Raw genomic sequence first — 6,000 nt, 5'->3', positions numbered from 1 at the left:
ACGGAGAAAAGAATTATAATGGGAAATATGCATGCACTCAAATTTACATTTTGATCTTTAGATAGAATATATTTTACCCATCATACAGCATCACATATACTATATGTGTATATAAGTGTGTGTAAATATGTACAGTACACACCAATACACACCATACAACAGAGTCTTTCTCTAATAATGTGTATTCTGGAGAACAGGGGAATCACAAGGGTCCCATATCTCTGGGCTGGGGAAAATGTGGAGAGGACAACAGATCCCACATTGGCAGCTAAGAAAAGAAAGGGGGAGAACAAAGAGGGGAGGTAGGATCATGGAAGACAGATTTGATCTTTTTCTATTCTTGGACTAAAGACAAGGATATTTTAAAATAAAAATTGTGTTAAGTATCAGGCATTTCATATGATACATGCTATCTTATATAATTTCCCAACAATTTTAGGAAATATGTATGCTGTGTTTATTTGAAATGAGACTCAAAGGGATTATTTTTTACTATTAGTAATTATATTTTCTACCATTTATTGGGTGCCTTAATTGTACCAATTCTCATTATAATTCTTGGAAAAGCTCTATGAAGTTTGAATTAGCTCTATGAAGTGTGAATCTCATTTTTCTTATAAGGATACCAAGGCCTAAAATATAAATAATCTGCACAAGACAAAACTACTAAGTAGCAGATTTGGGTTTATGTCCATTGAGTGAACACATTAATTGACTGGGTTTTCCATTGTGAGGGAAACTCATTCATACTCATCATATTTCCACAGAGATGAATGAGTTTCCTTTCCAGTGCCCAAGAAGGAAACGTATAGGCAAGCATTGCTAAGCTTTTTCCACCTCCTCACTCACTGCCTTCGGGAATGAAGGACCAGCTTGTCTGTTTGGTGACCTAAGCTGAGGGGATACAGCATGCTTAGTTTGACTTCTGTCTGTAATTTCAGAGTCTGCCTGACCATTGTTCACGTGCTTTCTCTTCTCTCCTGGCTTGAAGCTTATAGTGACAGAATCATTGGGGCCTGATGAATGAGATAAAATGTGGAACAAGGTTATGTAGGGTTTTATAAAATAGGACAGAGAAGTGAACAGCCCTTCTGGCACTCACGAATGGTATAATGCCTGAGCAATGTGGGTCTTCTACACTGATATTGTTCCATAATTATGAAAGAGGCTAGAAGAAAAATGTATACATTCTAAATATGCAAAGAAGAAAAAATGGGAAGGTTGTTATTTTATCTGCAGAAGAGAAATAAAAATAGAAGAGAAACAATTGCCCTTAATCAATGAAATAAACTCAGCATCAATTACAGAGGTGAGCATATAGCTAATATGCAATTTTTGTTTATTTAATTGGTTTGGATGTAGGTATCTAGCCATAGGTAGTAAATCACACAATAGGAATAACAACATCTAGAAGTAGGGAGGTGCTAATAATGTTTTAATATTGTTTATCTGCAAAAAAGAGATGACATCTTAAAGAAATTTCATGTATTTTTTCTATCTACAGATATTTGCAATCTTTGGATCTGATCTGATATAAAGTGTAATGTCAACACTGATTGACAAGTACTGTAGAACAATCTTCTCCTAAATAATACACAATTGACAAATCCTGTAGAACAACCTTCTCTGTAGCAGCTAGACTCATAGCAACTTGGAAAATTGGAATTTTCAAACCCTGGATCAACTAAGGCAATAGCTAAGTAGGAGGTATTAGTGTGTGTGTGTCTGCTTCAGGTAGAGATAAACTAGCTTTACACAACCACCTTTACCACTAACAAAGACAGACCTGTTTTCATTGGGCCCCCTTTCTTAAAAAGAGGCCCTGCCACAAGGAACCGCTATCCAGTAAATTTCCATGAATGGATCTCATGCATTTTCTAGCATATATGTCTTGTCTTTAGCTAACTTCTGCTATTTTTTTCCTCAAATACTTTATTGCCTTGACTCCTGTATAGGTTTCAGCTACTTCCAAAGTGAGATACCAAATAACCAATGCAAAGGAGTGGACCAAAAAGAAAAATCAATTTTACACACATTGCTTTGGTTCCAATATATGTGTTCCTCCAAAATTCATGTGTCAGAACTCAAACCCAAAGTTTAAGTTAAGATGGTATTAAGAGGTGAGGTCTTTGACAGACAATTGGGATTCATCATGAATGGGATTAATGTCCTTATAAAAGTGGCTTCAGAGAGCTGCCTCATCTTTTTCATCCCTTCCATTTCCTCTGCCATGTGAAGACACAGCTTCAGTCTTTGTTTCCTTCTGCCATATGAGGATGCAGAAAGAGAGTGCCATTTTGGAAGCAGAAAGTAACCTTCAACAAAAACTGATTCTGCTGACACCTTAATCTTGAACTACAGAGCCTCCAGAACTATAATAAATAGATTTCTCTTCTATATAAATTAACCAGCTTGAGGTATTTTCTTATAGCATAAAGAACAGGCTAAGACACACATTTTATCTGACCACTCACCTCCCACCAATAAAAGAGGTTTGTGAGGCTGGGAGATGAGTTGGAGATCCAAGGCAGACTTCCTTTGGAATGTGTGGGAGCAGAGTCATTTTCATTGTCCACTGTGGGGGAGAGTGATGTTCCATCCTATTTTTTGCCCAATGAAAAGAAAGTCAAGGATATCATTCTGAGAACCTGATGCCATTTTTTAAGTGATATGATATTAGAACTGGCTACTCCAACTTGAGAAATGAAGAGTAGAAGCTTTGCTGAAATGACCTGTAGCATTAGAGTAGAGAGTTGAAATTTGAGAATAAATTGCATTCCCACCAACAGGACAAATTTACACATATTCTGAGGAAGAGATGAAGAGAGAAAGATAGAACAAATGAACCCACGCTGAGCTTTGATAAAGGGGACTTTACCTAAGATGGTAATGGCACTTCTTCTGAGAAAGTCTGAGTGATGGTGGGCTGCCAAGAAACCACGAGCAGAGAGAGAAGGCAGAATTTGTTCTTTTTTTTTTTTTTTTTTTTTTTTGGAGATGGAGTTTCACTCTCATCACCCAGGCTGGAGTGCAATGGTGCGATCTTGGCTCACTGCAACCTCCACCTCCCAGGTTCAAGCAATTCTCCTGCCTCAGCCTCCCGAGTAGCTGGGATTACATGTGCCCACCATCATGCTTGGCTAATTTTCATATTTTTAGTAGAGACAGGGTTTCACCATGTTGGCCAGGATGGTCTCGAACTCATGACCTTAGGTGATTCACCTGCCTCGGCCTTCCAAAGTGTTGGTATTACAAGCATAAGCCACTGCACCTGTCCTAATTTCTTCTTTAAAAATGGCAAGTGAGAAAACCCCACTGACTAGTGTCTCTGAAACCTCCACAGAAGTGCTCATGAGTGAAAGAGTCAGCATTAAAACATCCACTGTGGTTACAAAGGAAAACCTATGGCATTCATGCTGAAACTTTTTAGATCTTAACCTTTACCTCCTTCCTTGTGTTCCCTCCTTTAGGCTCCAAAAATCCAGGTTTGCAAGACAAAAATTGGTAGGAAATGGTAGGAAAGCAAGCATATCCTTTTCCCACCACAGAATTCCTGCTGCTGGTTGCTGGACCAAGTTGGTGGAGGGGTAGAATTTTGATTGAAGTTCAGCATATGGATTACATTGTGCTGGAAATAATAATTATTGAACCAGGGCTAAAATGACTTGAAGACAAGTTAATATTTAGAAGTGACCTCTGGGCCTGTCCTAGATATAATCCAAGGGATTAAACAAGCCCCCAAATAGGGATATTAAGTAGTTGTTGAAAAGAGTAACCTTGCTCTCTTTTCCATGCTAAGAGTTCAATTTTTCAACATAAAAGTCATAACTAGTTCTGTCTTAGGCTTTGATGCCAATTATTCATTGCCATTCTTTGCCTCATTGCTACTGGCTAATATGGACACTCTTAAGGGTGGACTACACATGAGAGCTCTCTAAGGGAAAAGGGTTTACATGGCTCAGTTTCCAGAGAGAAGAGACGGCATAGGCAGTGGCCCTGTGCATCAACTTGTTGGGGCTGAGTAATATTATACGAAAAAAGAGATGTCCTCTTCCACATAAGCTAAGAGAGACAGAGGGAGAGGAGATGAAAATATTCATTCTAGGGATATCACAGAGAGAATCCACATTCTAAAAGAAGTCAAGTTTAAATATCTCATCACATCATACTATTTGAATGAATGAGGACATGACCAAACCACTGTTACCTATTACAGACAGTTACCTGGCTAGAAATGACAAATGGACAGTTTAATGTCAGACAATATTTGCAATAGATCATAGTAGAGTATATGTAATAAACAGGTAGTTTGACATAAAACCCAGTTCCTATGCATCCCTGGGCAGTGCTTCTTGAAGAACAGAAACAGCCCAGGGAATTATTTCTCTTCTCCCAAGTGGTAAAATTAAGAAAGTTTTAGCTCTGGGAAAATATTTCTGACAACTAAACTTATGAGTATGAGTCCATTATGTCTGCTGCAAACCAGATAGGCCAATCTTCAGAAGTCAGCGGGCTTCTGGTCATATATATATATATATATATTTTTTTTAATTCAACCTGCCAACCATGGACTAGCCTGCTGAGGCTGAAGTCCCATATCCAGTCTTCCTTTTCTGCTCCACTTCTTGTTGATCTTTATTTCTGCCTGGCCCACCAATGTCATCCAGCCTGTATTTCTCAAACTTCTCCTGACCAACCTGCTACTGGCTAATTACAGAAGCCACTCACATGGCAGCATGAGTCGGACACACTTAGGCTCTGGCCACAAGAGCCTAAGTGTTCTGTTCTAGCCATGCCTGTGAATAGAAGAACTGCATGCCTATGGCCACAGGTTCTCTCAAATTTGTACCTGTCTACTCTAAAGACAGAATTGGAAAAGTTCAATCCTATGTGATTTCTAGAGGGGAAAAACCTAATCACATTTTTCCTGAACCAGTGCAGAAATCAGATTCATTGCCAGTAGGCCTAACATTTGCTGCCATAAAGTTTTTTGTAGTTGTTGCTCCACATACATCTTAAACAAAAACCTTGATTTTTCTTTGCAGACTCAGATTAATTGATTATGTGGCCTCATCTACTACTGGCAATGCTTTTATATACAATGGCTGATGTGGAACTAATCACTTTCCCTTATAGGTGCTAGTTGAGTGAGGTGGTAAGTTATCCTTTTTAGACCTCTGCATTTCCATTGGCTGAGATGTGATATGTTATGCATTTTACCTAATCATAAACACAGCTGTAGAGGCAGTTTGTGGTTTGTATTGATGCTTTCAAATAGCATTGCCTCTTTTCAAGACTTATTCTGAGGGATCAAAAGTTATTTTAATCAGATGAAGATTCATTTTTTCCCTCACTGGCACAAAACACAATTGACATATCTTTAAAATACAAATTGACGATTTTCTTTCATTTCCTCCTGCTCTTGTAAATATAGATACAACCAGATTATCACCATGACAAAATTGAAATTACATTAATCTCCTCACCTAGCAAGGCATTTTCCCTTTACTGGGGAAATCTGACTTGTATCACTCACTTCGCTGTTACCTGCTTCTAACATATAAAGCTTTTATATGAGTAAATTCTTGCCCTCAATGATTTTTTAAGTAAATGTAAATATACGCTCTGAATAAAATGCAGTTAGACACAAACATATTTATAAAATTACATTTTGATTTTATAAGAATCATTCCATCTACAAATCTCAAGATACTGTAGGCAATAAATTCTAAAAGAATTAAATTGCTGCCAGATGTGTATTTGGATTCTTTGGGCTTTTGTTTTTTTTAATGCAAATCTTCATTAGATTAAGGAATTAAGTAATTTGCAATAATTTAGGTGACACTTGGTGAATATTTCTGTTTCATAGGAAACTTGAAAACAGTACATGTGTTAGATCACAGCAATGATGGTCAATGGCAAAACAAAATTGACGAGACAGTAGCTTTTCCATCAGTGAGCCATGAGACAGGATACATGCAGCCTCAGCTGCAGTGCTGG

This window comes from Pan paniscus, chromosome 17 (genome assembly GCF_029289425.2).
Source record: "Pan paniscus chromosome 17, NHGRI_mPanPan1-v2.0_pri, whole genome shotgun sequence".
Classification (NCBI taxonomy): Eukaryota; Metazoa; Chordata; class Mammalia; order Primates; family Hominidae; genus Pan; species Pan paniscus.
This window is presented reverse-complemented; position numbering follows the sequence as displayed.